The 13,514-nt window shown below is 44.7% G+C and overlaps 1 protein-coding gene and 1 long non-coding RNA gene across 2 annotated transcripts in view; both read right to left on the bottom strand.

Annotated features, from left to right (window-relative positions):
* Positions 1 to 13,514, bottom strand: part of CAAP1 (caspase activity and apoptosis inhibitor 1) — a 459,525-nt gene that overhangs the window by 136,143 nt on the left and 309,868 nt on the right. The gene's annotated exons all lie outside the window — the stretch shown is intronic.
* LOC138516047 (uncharacterized) lies at positions 4,507 to 9,821 on the bottom strand. The gene is made up of 2 exons (XR_011282213.1): positions 9,723 to 9,821; positions 4,507 to 4,926 (listed from the first exon to the last, which is right to left on the bottom strand). It is a non-coding gene; the product is annotated as an uncharacterized lncRNA (long non-coding RNA).

Below are 13,514 nucleotides of genomic sequence, written 5' to 3' on the forward strand. Positions count from 1 at the left end.
ACCACTACATACAACTCTCTCTTCCTAAATACCTCCCTTCCAGAGCCCCTCGGTCTTCAAGCTCCAACTCTCTGCATATCAGATGCTTCTCTAATGAGAGAGTGGCGGTAGATCTCTCTCCTCTGGAGGAGCCTCTCTCTGGAATGGTCTCCCTGCCCCTCTCAGGGCTTGAGCCAGATCTCCTCTAGTTCTGGAACCTCCTCAAGATCATCCTTTTCTCTTCTTCCTTCCCTCTTCCCCTCCCCTCCTAACACCAGCATTTGCCACATTGACAGACTGCCTGGTTCCCTCCGAGTTCTACAGGGCACCAGGCCCCCCTCCCAGTCCAAACCCCTCTTTGCACTTAACATGTGGACCTTCACCCCTTCATCCCATGCAATCCCTGGCACTTGCCATTCTGACCTCCTCTTAGCACTTGCTTAGCCCCTGTGGCCCTCTTCGCCCCCCTACTACCTCCTTTTCAATTGCACTCTCTCCCCTTTACCATTCACTTCCCTTCCTACGCTCGCACTTTGCATTCACGGAGACTAACACTCCCCCCACACACTTCTCGTTACTGCACTTGCATGTTCCGAATGTCACAAGGCCTACTAGAACTGTTATTTGTGTCTTTCTCCCTTGTGCCCACTGCCTTTTTTGTGTTGTGGCGCCTTGAAACACCATTTGTTGTATAGGCGCCTTACAAATATCTAAAAATAAAAAAATAAAATTAAAAAGACTATTAGTCCAGGGAGCTAGCTCAGGGGCAACATACTCACCATGGTACAGTATGGAGCTATGGAACATTGGTTCGAACCCCAGTGCGACACTTAGAAGCAGGAGATAACCATCCCCTCTCCACTGCTTAGCCCTGGGGGTGCTGCAGGGTCAGAATGTATGGTCCCCATCCTAAACCTTGTTTAGTTTGCTTCATAACAGAGTACCCCCACCTACTGATTACAGGGCAACGTGACCCTGTGATTTGAGTATTTGAAAGCAGCGGCTTACACTCCCCACTGCCACAAAATGGAAGTGCTGTTTACTTTAATTTCCTTAAATACATAGACATACATAATAAAACAATGCAGGCTGCCTATTCACAATAACTTTGGATTCAGTGCAATCTCAATGTAGTAATACAAGTTCCATCTCCATTTCATATAGATAATGACTTTATCAAATGAAGTGAGTAGTGACTTTATGTCAGCTCACCTAGGACCTGTCGAGATAGCCAGGATTTCTGGTTATGGCGCAATCCTAGTATGAGTCTCCCAAGAGGCTTGTTTTTTGCTGCATTCAAAGGTTCACGGAGAACGGGCTCCTGCCTGCATTTGAGGGGTAAAGGTCTACTTCGAGACATCGGTGTATAGTTCACAGCTTGTCTGCCTGTGAGGCAACCATCAGTTCTTACACCTTTGATGTACATCTGTGGAGATGTTATGCACATAAGTAGCTGGCCACCACTGAATTCCACAGTCTTCTCATTTCTCTTATCCCAGGGCTATTTCATTCCAACACTATATTAAACTCATTGGGACATGCATGTGACCTCCCCTGGTTATACGGTGGCTGCACTCCCACATTCCCTTCTCCTCGCATCGCTGGAGCGACTTTGCGAGCAGCTGTATACCTCTGCAGGAGGCCCGCCATGAGACCGTGCCATGTTTGACACCAGCCATTGTGCCAATACCGCAGCGTGTGTTCGAAAGAAGATACCCGTTGAGACAACCCTACCAAATGTATCCCCAAAGTGATGACAACCTATGGGAGGAGCTCCCTGAAGGAATATGAGAGAGCAGAGAAAAGGAGCTAGTGACGTCACAAAACGTATGCACGAAGTCCTGAGATACTGCTGAAGAGGATGTATAGATCCTAAAGAGACTAAGGACGAAGTAAAGAATCAAGTGAACTTTTAAATGTAAAGAAGAAGATTACTTGTACACAAAGTAGAGATTTCAATTGGAATGGAAAGATGGCAGGGAACAGTGAGCCTCAAACTACTCGCAGGGTAAGGATTTCCAAACCAGAGGGGCCTGCGTTGCGAGGCATCTGCCTCCTTTGGAATGTAATTGGAATGTGGGATAGCAAGCAGAGGTTTGTTCGCTTTCATTAAATTACAGATAGTGCGGTGCAGAAGGATTCTGTGTGAGAGGTAGAGGCGCGAGGTGATGGGGGCCAGGGCAAGCCTGCTTGATACTTGGGTGTGAGAGAGGCCAGTCAGAATCAGATCACTGTAATGATCTCCCGAATGCAGACGTGTGCTCTTTCTTTTTCATTCTATGGTCCAGTCGGCATTTTGTGTTCTCTGGAGTCTATTCAATCAGGTCCGGAGTATCCAAGCATCGGTAGCATCGGGCATACAATTCTGGAACTGAATGTGGTACCCATCGCATCTGCCCTAAATTTCAAGGATAATAGTGGCTGCGCCGGTTTAGGTTTTTGGAACTGGTGGAAGCAGCTGGCTGTGACCATATTAATTTGGGGGAAAACAGACATACAAGAGTTGACCAGCAATATTTCCCCAGGTTTTTCATCTCGATTGTTCGGTGGCTGAAAATATAAGATTGACTATGGGGACAGAGTGCAGCTTTCCAAAGGAAACAATGTCTTTGCTTTGTTGAGCTGTGGTAGTGTTCCTACATCCAGGGTTTCAAAGTTACAGGCAGGGTCGCTGTCAGGGTCTTTCAACCACTTCAGTTGAGAAATAATCTCGCCCTGGGCCTGGGGTTGCAACTGTTCTGGAGCAACAATAAAAGTACCATATTGCAATTTACGCCTGACCCGTCCAAATTCTACCAAATTATTGAAACATCTCTCAGTGCCAATCATACCTTGCCTTGGAAGGGCGCGTGGGCAATTCCACTACTGAAGAGTAAGAACGTGAAATGTTTTATTTCTCCTTCCAAACAGAATGAGGTTTTTGAGACCTCTTTTTTGTCCTCGTGCTTTTTGGCTTTTTCAATGAGCAGAAAAAGAACAATTGACTTCCCTTTGGTGATGGTCTTTAGAATGGACATAAACTTGCTTCCACAGCTTTGAATATAGTTCCAGGTGTATTCTGGATCAGCAAGCCTTTAGACAGGTGCCAGGAGGCGCTGGTGCAGCTTTGGACCTTTATCGTCACAGCTAGCAGATCCTCACACACTCCTCAGGATCCAGGATCTGGTTCAGATGGTGAGGCGCACTTCAGTAGGGGAGGAGCCAGTGCATTGAGCGACGTCTATTATTATTCGTAGGGTATTTATTGAGCATAGTAGCTTGGGGCAGAAACTGAGCTCTTTACAAGTCATAGGGGCAAGTACACTGTGAAGGAAGCAGAGATACAAAGGAGCAGGAGCTCACAACGGGGGAGGGGATGGGCGGCATATTTGGCAGCAAGGGGAGGAAACAAAGGGGGAGCAGATCGCACAATCTCAGGTTAGGTGGGGAGTGGAGGGTTCGGGAGGACTAGGTCTAGCACAGAAGAACTTCTGGTTCCTAAACTCACTCCATGGCACTGCCTTTTACAGACCCTGGCTGCAATGCAGGCAACTCCCAACAGGCTTTGGAGGAATAGGCCAGGTTCTGTAGTGTTGTGACTGGACCTCTGAGGCACTGGGTCCAGTCATGCAGTTGCTGGGGGCACCCAGTCGACATACCCAGCTGCAGGGATCACCCTGTTGGACCGTGAGCACATGGTCGGATCATGGTCCGGGGGCACCCAGGCCATTGCGCACACAACCAGAGTTGCCCAGCAGGGGCTCTGGGACACAAACGCAGAGTTACCCTGCAGGGGCTCTGCTAAGCCAGTGGGGGACATCAGGGACGGTGTTGCCCAGCAGGGGCACGGTCCTGGTAGAGGGCCCTGCAGGGCAGGCCCTCTGCCTGCTACGCAGCGCCAGTCTCACGCTGCAGGAAGAACGACACACCATGCAGAAGTCAGTTGGTATGGACTGACGAAACCTGGAAACTCTCGTCCCTTTTATTGCGTGAGCCAGATGGTCACTCACAGCATGTGACATTAGCATGAGCCCTGGGAAGGACTCATTACCCTAAAAGGGGTGGCACACCACACATGTTGTACTGTACAAATGCTTCTGGAACTCTCGGAAGGGGAGGTGTAGCAGGAAAATATGCTGTGCCTACTGTATGAGAACATGGGAGCCTATTAGAACCAAAAGACCAGAGTAGTGGAGTGCAAACGGGAAAAAGGCAGTGACTGGAAAGGGAGACACGTTAGACCCCTGCTTTCATGTTACATGTGATAGGGCGATGGGGCTAACGAATACAAGGAGCTCAGCCGGGACCATTCAGAACAGGTGAAATCAAACAAATTATAAAAACAACAATTATTTAGCACGGGTGGCATAGCTCAGTGGCAACGCGTTCGTCTTGGAAGTCAGACGACACAAAGCAACACCGGTTCGAATCTCGGGTCCTCGCTTAGAAGCCTCTTTGGTTTTAAGCGCGTAATAAAAAAACACAATGACTAATCCCCCACACTAACGTGAGATGGGGGTTTAGATTCTATTAAAGACAAGGAGGCGATTATTATGCATTACAATCTTTACTCTGAAACCACAGCAGCAAAGAAAAAACTTTTACAAACAAAAAAGTTTCAACAACAGAACTAGATAAAGTTCAATGTCAATGCATGGGGAACTCCCCAAACCATCATGGAGGATAGGTCATACCCTGCAGGGGACCAATGAGCAGGGACCCTCCTTTATATATGTCCATTACTCTAACGCCAACCCCTCTTTCTGCAGCTGACTTGCACCAGACGCCCAATGGAACGGTTGAACTGCGTAGCGCAGAGAAAAAGGATCCAGCGAAACCGGAGATCTCAACCTTTCCGCAGCCTGAAGCAATGAAGAAGTTCTTCTGGATAGGACTTCTCACCCGAAATCACGCACTCCAGAACTTGTAACTGCGATCCACACTCCTGAGCAGAACCTCAACTCGTACCTGTAAGAACAACAAGCAAGAAGGGTGGGTGGTTGGGAAGAACAACAAACCAAAGAATGTTCTCACTTGAACCACCTGTGTACATGCGTATCACAATTGTCATATCATATCATATCCAGGGTGGGTGGGAGGGATAATAATCGCCTCCTTGTCTTTAATAGAATCTAAACCCCCATCTCACGTTAGTGTGGGGGATTAGTCATTCTATGACAAGACAGGAGGCTCATATTATGCAAGTTCAAAGCCCTTGCATCTCATTAGTAAGTACAAAATGATCCAATATAATAGATAATATAATAAAATTAAAGGAAAGGTAACATTTTTTAAATGCTTTCATTAAATCAATCTGTTGACCAATCAGAGAATTGCCCAAGACTAGGTTGCCCGAAAAGCTGTCTTATAAGGCAAAGTCAAATCCACTGCAAGAAAAACAGGAATGTGCCAAATCCAGCGTTTCTTACAGGCCACCAAAACCAACTGGTTAAAAGAGGGGAAAACATTGAACAAAGTTTTCCTATACTAATAGGTTAGGACAAAACCATCTGAAATAAACACCTATGTTGTTCAATCAAATATTCAAAACACTTAAATTCGTACCATTTTTGGGGACCTAGAAAGCAAACCAATGAAAACAAACACCTAGCTCTCCTGGAGATAAAGAAAAGTACCCCATAGGGGTGAAAGTCTTATAGGTTCCATCCCATGCATTAAAGGAAGATATCGCATTAGAAACAGGGCATGTCACAGAACTACACTGGGGAACCAAGAGGGAAAGACAAATCTTCAAAAGGGTAAAATGGGAGTAAAAAATCATTTTTATAAATTTTGTAATAGGACAATCCATCCTGAGCGGAGCTGAAAAGCAATAGAATTAATCTACGATTGTCTTCAGACATATGTGTATACTAAGGAGGGAAGTCTTCTGGAGGCAGAAGCAGAATGGAAGAGAGGGCCCCACCTGAGAAGCTAAACCCGTCAAACCGCCAACACGGAGACCCTCAGACCTCCCGAACTCTTGAAGAAGGACTCTGCTACCATGACAAAAGGCAGATATTATAAACCTGATCCTTAAGAGGCCAAACTTGGCAAGAAGAAAAAATGTATCCGACATCCCATCACTACCATTATAGTGATATCTAAACTACTTTGTAGGTATGCCCGGTGCTTGAACCTTGATCCCTCCTCCCTGGTGATAAATCCCCTAGCGGATCAAAAGTAACCGAAGGAGGACACCAAATTTCCAAAATCTTAGCAAGACTCTAAACTGCAAAGAACTGATCACTAAATGGTTAAACTGAAGGTGTACACCAGAAGAGGTCCAACCTATATTTCAGCCAATTTGCAGATCTTTGAAGCTCACAGCACCCTGAGCTGGCACCTTACTGCAAACAAACTCTTGTGAAAACCCCAAAGGTCCACCTGCCATGCAGGTGACTATGATAATCAAGTCATCAACCAAATATATATCCCAGCACTCTGGTAATCGTAGCGGCAGACACCGTCTGAAAGTTAATGTATAGACTCTGGAACGCATCGTGATAGAGGGTCATAACGTGGATGGGGGATAGTATCACTCCCAGACCCCTCTATCCCACCAAGGGATATTGAGCCTTCCCAAAAGAGGAGAAACCTCCCCCACTTATCCAAAGGAAAAACCTTGCAATCCAGAAAGAAAACTACCCTGAGGACCACATTAAAGCCCCGCTTTACACCGTTAAGAGAAATAAATACCCACTAGCGCCTCTAACCAATCCCCTGACTGGACAGACTCCAGTTAACTTATTGAAATACCAGAGATTAGCACAAAGGAAAGTAACAGACGGGAGGGAAATGCTCAGTGCGAGTCTGCACTGGTCACCCGCCAGAACTCCTGTAAAAAGGAAAAAACTGAAACCATTGGATACTCCCAGAGGTGTAATATTATGATGCAATCTCCCCCAAGGATGGCAGGAAAACTGAAACCATTGGATACTCCCAGAGGCGTAATATTATGATGCAATCTCCCCCAAGGATGGCAGGAAGGGGAATGAGGGGGAAAGAACTCTGGATAATTATCAATGCCCTGTAAATGCAAGGTTGAGAAGAAATCTGGGACCACTGTCCCCTCAAACCCTGAGGTCTGAGTCACTGTATTCATGTGAGGCTGACTGGCTACTAAGGGAATCAGGGGAAGGAAAAACTAAGCACATTGTCCATAGCAAAACAGTACTTATACAGTACTACGAACCCTCAGGTATATGAGTGGTGCTTAACACTACTACGAGCGTTGTGTGGTGTGAGGTGTTCACTTATCGATCTCAGCAGGATAAAAGACTGATGTAGACCTTTCCAAAATTAGGAACCTGTATCAGAACGGTCAGCACGGATATGAAAACAGCACTCTAAAGAGGTTAAGCAACGCTCATGAGGGTACAGAAGCCTGCGTGTACTCCTCGAGCAGAGGAGAAGTTGCAACACACTGTTAGACGGTTAGCTGAACCATAGGCCAAGCTTTGGGAGGAAAAACATGAGGCAGGCGCCAGCAAGTTATTATTTGGCAACTCGTCTAACTGATACCATCAAGTGTTTCCAAACACTCCATCCAAGTAAAACATGGTTGCTCAACTTGTCATGTAAAAAACTGAACGGTTACCCTCGAGCTGACCCTGTCTCCACCAGAAACCAAAAGAATAAGGAATGTCCAATGGGACAAAAGTAGGGGAGAACAAACGTCCCCACTAAAGAGAGCCTTAAGCCCTACAGACCTCAATAGAGGCATAACGCATCATCTTTATTCTTCCTCATGTTGAGAGAAAATACTGTAGCTTAATCAGCACTGGTATTGGGTGGAGCAATTGAGGTCGGGAATCAAAACCTAAGGAAAGGACTGAGTTGTCCTGAAACTAACTAAGGTAAAGGGTGACAGAATTTTTAACTAAAAGATGAATGATAACACCAGATAGATGGTTAGAGAGGAAGGTACAACCCCATATGGGTCTGTTTACAACCACTTCCACACTCTTTTCTTTAAAGCACTTAATAAATAAAGAATATATAATATATGAAATATATATAAAATATCCAAAGAAGAGGGGTTACGCCCTCACAGGGGACCGAATCCCCGGCCCTTATATAAGCTGATACTCACTGAGCTTTCTGGGCCACTGACAATTCTGAAAAAACGCAAATGTGTTCCAGTCAACACTTAAACATATTGTTTATCAAAGCGTACACTGAGCAAGTGCACCTCAACTGCTCACCCCAGCAGGGTGAGGCAACCAATAGTACACGAGGGAGCACCTCGCAGTAGGAACAAGGCGAAGCCTGAAACCGAGCAGGTTACTGCACGCCTACAAGACCAAACAATGGCGTCAGCCATATGCAGCACCTAAACAAAGCTGCCGACCTTAAGGAAGGAATACACTGAGCAAGTGCACCTCCAACTGCTCGCCCGAGCAGGGCGTGATAATCAGCAGTACACGAGGGGGTAACCTCGCATTAGAACTCAGGCAGAGCCTGAAACCGAGCAGGTTATGGTGCATGCCAGTTAAGGTAATTACCCAAGTTGCCCACTTTAAGGGAGGAAACACTGAGCAAGTGTACCTCAACTGCTCACCCTAGCAGGGTGTGGACACAGCCGTATACAAGGGGACCCCTCGCAGAAACCCCAAGCAACCTTGCCACCGAGCAGGTGACTGCACCTTTCCAGGGAAGATAACCCAAACAAAAGAAAACTGTCAAGTTGAAGGTAGGATACACTGAGCAAGTGCACCTCCAACTGCTCGCCCGAGCAGGGTGTGATAATCAGCAGTACACGAGGGGGTAACCTCGCAATAGAATCAGGCTGAACCTGAAACCGAACTTATGGCACCTACAGTGAAGGCAAAGCACATAACTTAAGAAATAAGTAAATGAATAAATAAACAAAGAAAATAAAATAAAACTGCAGACTGGCAGTGCATCGGGCTCTTGCGCTGGATGGTCAGACTTTGACCTAACAAACCCACAGTCTATCAGTAAACATTCTTTCTTTCCAGCACTAAAGGTAAGGAAATGTGTTGTGTCACCAGGGATACGAAATTACAAACATTTAACAAAACCACATTTTTACTATTAAAATGTTTGTGCTATAATCTTTCTGAAGAAGTCATGAACCGACCAAATGCCCATTAGGAAATCCCTGCTCAACTGAGCAAAAAAGGTGACAATCAAATACCTCCATTGTAAAATACAATTATTTAAAATATAACAATTAAAATATCTAATCTTAAAATATACAAATAAACATGCGCTGGTCGGCCGCGAACCCGGGTCTTCCTGCATGGGAGACCTGCAGCTCTATATTTGAGCTAACTTGGCTCAGTACTGAAACAGAGGCTTTTGTTACAAACATAAGCCACAGGGGCAGGCCGAACCCAAAGCCTGCAGCACCTGGAATCCCCATGTGACCATAAATCTGTCAAGGGGCACGAATTCAAACAGGCGAAATGAAGAGGGAACAGTGTAAACAACACTGCTCTCGCGCACGCCGGGAGCGAGTTGATTAATGCACTAGAAACACCTGAGTTTACAAGCGTGAGAAATTTTTAAAGAAGAAATAAATTAGAGAGCTCCCTCGAACTCACAACCTCATGGACTGTAGTCCGAAATTCAACCATTGCACCACTGCTTCAGCTGAAACAGGAAGTATGAGCATAATACATATTTTCTTTTTGAAAGACACCAAAATGAAACCAACGGCCGCACGCAGCTATCCAGATACATTGTATCAAATACACAAATTCCTTTATAATAAAAGGTAATTAACACATATTTACCATATAAATAATATATGTCATATTCAAACTAATAAAGCCTACTACTGACAAACAATGTAAGACACAACTGAAAGGGGTGACTTAGCTCTGTGGTGTCAGCAGCAAAGAAAGAGGAGTTGGCGTTAGAGTAATGGACATATATAAAGGAGGGTCCCTGCTCATTGGTCCCCTGCAGGGTATGACCTATCCTCCATGATGGTTTGGGGAGTTCCCCATGCATTGACATTGAACTTTATCTAGTTCTGTTGTTGAAACTTTTTTGTTTGTAAAAGTTTTTTCTTTGCTGCTGTGGTTTCAGAGTAAAGATTGTAATGCATAATATGAGCCTCCTGTCTTGTCATAGAATTATAATTATAAAGTTATTTATTCCAAGCGGCCAAATAAAGAATCCGCTTGATCGATTGCTGCAGACGTGTCTGTGCCTCTTTAAGTTAGCACTTAGGCTGGCGATTCAGTTTAGCTCTGCCGGCCAGACAGGCGTGTGTATCCTTTGGAATATGCAATGGCATTTGTGGTCCACCAAAGACGAATCCATTCGTTTTGTGCATCGTTCTTGGAAAAAAAATGAAACCAAGACAACGTTTTACGAGCATACATCTCAGCAAAGATTAAAATCCTTCTGTGGGGCTGAAAAAGAACGGTCTCCGGCTTGATGTCTTGAGAGCTTTGCAGCATTAAAATGCAAGCACATGCGGTTTTATTTTCACTAGCGGTGGACTGCTACCATCTTGTGGCGAATCTTCAGAAATGCGCGTAATGACATTTCGACCATTTTCTGTTTTTGAAAGTTATATTTTACTCACTGAAAAAGGGACACCACGGCACTGATGCATGCATGAGGGAACCGATGAGTATTCGAAAGGTGCAACAACACAGGAAGTGATGTCAGAGCACATGAAGTCACTGTCAAAGCAAGACTGGGTTCGCTCCTTTTAGTAAATAAGGCCGTACCTTGCCCCAGGCATAAATTCACTAGATTGGCAGTTTAGCAAGTTTTCTCTTCTGCCACACAGTACAAATCTGCATGATGGGAAGTGACTTTTGTGGAGGAAATGGTGATGTCCAATAACCTGAGTAATGTTGGTAAATTACCGCCCACTGTCATATCATCACTCTCTCATTTACACATTAACAAACACATGCAAAGCCTGCGGGAGTGATGGTCTGTCAGTCCTGGTTTTTAGCCTGTGTCATTTTTAATTCTTGTAATGTATTTTTGCTATTTTCCTTGTTTTAAGGCAGGACTGCAAGAACTAAAATGCAAAGGGATTTGAGCGTAAAAGCCAGGACTGGCTGGACAGGTTCCACCTGACGAGGAACACCTTTGGGTCTCTGTAAACTCTACTACACGTTCCATAGGAGCTCCTGTTTTTAGTTTTTGTTTGGCAGAGGCCTGCAACTTGCGTGATGAGAGGAAATCTGCGATTCAGCCAAGCAAATGCGTTTTAAACGTGCCAAACAAGCCATCATCATTGTAATGGAACCAACAGCTTTAAACAGCGTATTGTTTTATTTCGTTTTTGGCTTCTTGGATGCAGGTAAATATTGTGCAGCTGATTTTGGGCAGTGCAGAGTTTTGCTCTGGAGATGTAGTTCTAGAGGTACCATAGGTGACTCGAATACTTATTTATAATCCAGAGGCACTGGATTATAAATAAGTATTTGTAGGCAAGCAAAAGACTCTGCTGTGCTGTGTTAGGGTGCCAGTCGGACACCCCAAACCTTTGAGAAAGTGCAAACTAAGGAAGTTCCATTAACAAGGCAAGAAAGCCATTTTACTGCCAGCATTCTTGTCATCGCGTATCACGTGTAAACTGCTGTTAGTCCAGGTGCACTGTAGAACGTAGTTTAGGGTTTATGTCCGGATAGTATAAGTGGGCAAAAGTGTTAGGCGGTGTTGTGTTTTACCTGCATACCCGTTGCGGCTGCATTTGGATCTCTGTTAACTCGAGGAGTGAACGACTGCAAAGCTTCCGATTAACCCTGTGTCTTCAATTGAGCCTGCCTGTGTCAGCTGGAGCTTTTCAGAAGCGGCTCTTTTAACCACGCTAACTCTCGCCCACTCTATAAAACATCCGCTGTCCGCGGAAGTGGGCGAAAGTGTTAGGCGGTGTTCGGCGGGGGAGGCTACTCCTCAGGATTTCCCTGACTATATTTGGAACTGCCGTATGTACTAATCATATTAAAGCAGATCGAGGACTGCGGGCATCTATCTGCCTTTGACTCAACCATTTTTGCTTGATCAAAGCCTCCCTGATAACTTTGTTTTTACCAGCGACATTTTCTTTGGTATAAGGAGTGGGTGGGGAGGGGGAATGGTCTAAGATGTACAATTTGAGGAGTGCCCCGATGGGAGAGAAAGCGTTCTATTCTGATTCTCCTAATAACCCTGCTGCCTCTATGGAGATTACGGAGATACCTGAATCTTGCCCCACCCGCTCTGATAAAGCAGGGAGCGGGGAAAACTTTCCTCCTCCCACAAGCTACTTTCCTGTAGATGCCCAAGTTCCAACGAGCTCTGGCATAAGTGGTCCGCTGCTGAAAAAATGAGTGTGGTATAAACCACTCTACTCCAAGGATTGTAGCGACCAATAATGCCATACTGGCAAATATGCTCTATACTGTTACTACCACCACAATGAAAAATACGATTGGAGATCATTGTCCCATACCGCCGGTTCCATTAACAAAGGAAAAAGGCCCATTAAATTTGGAAGAGACTTTGGAAGAGACCAATGAAAGTCAATGTCTACGGGCCCCCATTGATCACCAAAATTCTTTAAATAAGCAGCCTGTAAGGAGGAACGTACAAAATGACCTGGTCGCCCCTCATATTGTTAATAACATTTCATTTGGAAAAGGTGATCCTGTCTACCCCATAGGGACTGGAATGTAATTTATAGGCCTTCATTGTTAGTTGGGATAGGCTGGAAGGAAACATTTGGAAAGACATATTAGTTTTGCCACAGTCTGTTCCAGTTTCATGTGTTCGATACAAATTGGGTTTGTCTTCTCTGCTCTCAGTTATGGAATGGAAGTGGCTGAGTCTGTATAGATTAGCCCCGTCACCTCGAAAGTATCTTTATTTAAGGAAATTGCACAACAAATTAAATTGAATAATAATCTCTTCTTGAATTGTTTGAGACTAAAATGTAATGAAATCTTAGAGGCTGCTGATACATCAGATGAGACCTTAATTCCAAATCATCTCAAAGTCAAAGATTAGATTAAACAAACGGATTGGATTAGAACCACAGAAAAGATGCGAGCCGCCAAATGATCTGCATCATGGACTGAAACAGATAAACCTAGATCCTGTCTTCCTGCCTACCTGAAAAGATCAGTTAGTCCAGCCATTAGAATGAATTTCTTAAGGTTCAGATTGAACCTGGTACTCTCTCTGGAAATCCAGTACATTAGGGACCCGGTGTCTTGCCCTTCAGATCTATGTGACAGATGTACAGAAGGTGTGAAGCAAACAGTTGTTCATCTGTTATCAGAGTGCCCAGGGACTTGGGATCTCAGGATGAAAAGATTTTCGAAGATTTGTCCATGACCCTAGAATGCTTAACATGAAATTGTTTTGGCAAATATTGTCACTAGGACAGGAAACCTTCCTTACTTCAGAAGTGATCTTTGTTTTACTGGAATTAAAACTGGAAAGAACTGGAATTAACTGGTATGCTTAATTAGATGAATGTACTTTTGATATCAAATAGGCGTGTTTTTATAATTTGTATATATGATACTCCTGATATTAAATAGGTTTGTTTTTATAATTTGCACATATTA

Source organism: Ambystoma mexicanum, chromosome 6q (assembly GCF_040938575.1).
Source record: "Ambystoma mexicanum isolate Mex_15411 chromosome 6q, UKY_AmexF1_1, whole genome shotgun sequence".
In the NCBI taxonomy this organism is placed as follows: domain Eukaryota; kingdom Metazoa; phylum Chordata; class Amphibia; order Caudata; family Ambystomatidae; genus Ambystoma; species Ambystoma mexicanum.